Here is a 2,649-nt window from a genome sequence, read left to right on the forward strand (position 1 = left end):
TCCCCCCCCCCCCCCGGCAAAAGCCATCAAGTGGCTGGCACAAAACAAGCCACCTGGAAGGGCTGGCAGTGTTTTATCTGCGGCAGGAGGTCCCCTGGATTAAGTGGCTTGTCCCCTCCCATGCGTCACTCCGCAGCCCAAACGACTTCAAAACACACGCGAGCACAAACCGAGCCTCCACCCTTGGACAGCACCAAAAGGGGAAGGTATTTCCCATCCCCACCACTGCACACTTTTGAAATGAATCCTGGACGTTGCTGGGCACTGGCTCTGAAGGGACCCACAGCAGGTGGATCCCAGGCCCCAGCAGTGACCGCCACCAGGACAGCCATGGACCACTTTGTACTGAGCCACCAGCAGCTGATGTGTCCTTGAGGGCTGGATCCAGCCAGTGCTGCCCTGTCGGGGGGTTACATGGTGCTGGGCTGACACCCCTTCGCCAGGGAGGACCCAAGCCTGAGCTGCTCGTGGTCTCCCCAGAGAGAAAGCAGGAGCCAGGGTCAGCCCAATGCATAGCCATGTCCCTGCCCCCCCACCCCCACCCCCCAGCCCGAACCCAAAAAGTGATGGCTGGCTGGGGAGACCAACCCACCCCTTCCATAGCACCCTCCTGCCAGAAAACACCCTAGAATAACAAACCAACAGACAGTGCCAAAACTGCCTCCCCATCTCTCTCTCAATAACCCGTCCATAAATGCATCATCACAATGGGTGGAAGATGTGCGGTGGCAAGACCCCCCCAGTGTCCCCAGCTCAGTGCCTGGGCACTGCACCATTCCAGGATGGGAACGGAGCACTAACAGCCACGGAGTGGGTGGTGCAACTCCCACAGCCCCTGCCCAGCCCTGTGGGGCAACACCAGGTCAGTCGGGAGGAGCAGGTACCCCAGGAACGATCTGCCCCAGCACCCTGCCCTAGGAGCAGGGTTTGGGCAGTGGGAGGCAGCCGGGCAAGGGGACCCTCTGTCTGGCTGGGAAGCAGGAGGGTGAACCCTAGCTAGGATAGGGGGATGAGCCAGATGATGGGGCAGGGCAGGCCCAGGGGGTCATGGGGAAGGGGTCAGAAAGTTCCCAGAATATGCTGTTTTCAGAAGAGCCCCTGTCCCATCCCAGAACATCACCTTTTTCCTGAGAGGCCAGAGGCACATCCCCAAGCTCCCCCCACCAGACCACAGCCCTGGGTCCATCCAGGCAATGATGCTGAGCCCAGCTGCCCCTACAACCTGCAGCTCATGATCACCCCTGCACAGGGCTCAGCTCCGAGCAGGGTCCATCGCCGCCCACTCTGCTCCCCCTCCGCAGCACCCAGCCCTGGGCAGTACTGCCTCCTGCTCAGGGGGGGCACAGCTCTCCGGGGTCTGCTCTGAAGGCCAGCAGGAAGAAGAGAGAGCACGCTCCCCCCACCACCCTGGGGAGGTCAGGATGGGTCCCGCCAGCAGCAGCTCTGCAAATGACCCTCATCAGTCAGCAGTGACAGCCCGAGTGTAACCAGGGCCAAGGTGCCTGCAGCAGCCGCTGGGGCCAGACGGTCATCCATTAGGGGAATGAAATCAGAGCTGGCATCTCCCAGGGCGGGGGACGGGTGGAGAGTCCCTGTCCTGGGGGTGGCACAGGGGCAGCCTCCACCCAGACACCCAGAGCCAGCAGGGCTGGAGGAGTTGGGAGCAGCAAAGCTGCTGTGCAAAACCTGCCTTCATGGGACAGCAGAGACTCAGGGCTGGGATGTTCCCTGGTGCCAGAGAGGGGAGAGTGGCTGCACAGCCCTTGTGCCGAGCAGGCCCCAAAGGGAGATGGGGGCATGGGCCAGATGGGGCTGCAGAGCAGGGCTTGCAGGGCTGCTGTCCCACTCCCATCCCCAGCCTGTGACAGTGCTCCCAGACAGCCTGGCTCTGCCCAGAGGAGACACTGGCAGAATAGTAATTTCTCAGGCCACGCCAGGTACCAAATGTGGAAAGGAATGGGACAGGATACAGGTGCCAAGGGACAGTGGAGCCCAGGGGCTCCCCAAATGGAGCAGACTGCGGGACTGGGACAGCCACATGCATTGCCCTGCCACAAAACCCACTCGCAGGGACACGTCCTGCCCTGTCTCCATCAGCAGCTCTATGGCAGGGGTGCCTCTGGCAGCAGGAACCGGCACTTCCAAGGTGCCAGAGCAGCTACCCAAGAAATGCCCCCACAGAGCAGCAGCTCTTCTTGGCTGCAGGCAGTGTGTCCCGTAAGAGAGCTGGTGCTACCCAGATGCCATCCACACCCTCCCAGTAAGGCACAGGGATGAAGCCTGGACATGCCTCAGCCACAGCCCAGCCAGATCACAGGCAGCTCAGGGACATCCTCCGTCACAAGGGGGTTGAAAGCACCTCCTGGGCACACTGGCCTCCTCCCCTCCCTCTGCTCAGTCACTAATTGCTCCTCTGATCAACCCTACTCACACATCCTCCCATCCCAGCTCCCATCCCAAGATGTGGCTGCCGGAGGGGATGCGCTCTGCAGCCCCTTCATCTCGCAGTATCCCAAGAACCAGCCAGGAGGCAGAGGGGATGGGGGCAAACAAACCCCAAATCACACCCATGCAAAGTCTGTTGGCAGCCCTTGTCTGAGCCAGAACTGTCTGTGGCTCAGCCAGGGAGGGCAGCCAAAGCAGAGGAGC

The 2,649-nt window shown here is 61.5% G+C and overlaps 1 protein-coding gene across 1 annotated transcript in view; it reads right to left on the bottom strand.

Moving 5' to 3' along the window:
• The window catches only part of KCNIP2 (potassium voltage-gated channel interacting protein 2), a 13,907-nt gene that overhangs the window by 10,399 nt on the left and 859 nt on the right, over positions 1-2,649 (bottom strand). The window lies entirely within an intron of this gene.

Source organism: Egretta garzetta, unplaced genomic scaffold, assembly GCF_000687185.1.
Source record: "Egretta garzetta isolate BGI_Z169 unplaced genomic scaffold, ASM68718v1 scaffold135, whole genome shotgun sequence".
Lineage (NCBI taxonomy): Eukaryota > Metazoa > Chordata > Aves > Pelecaniformes > Ardeidae > Egretta > Egretta garzetta.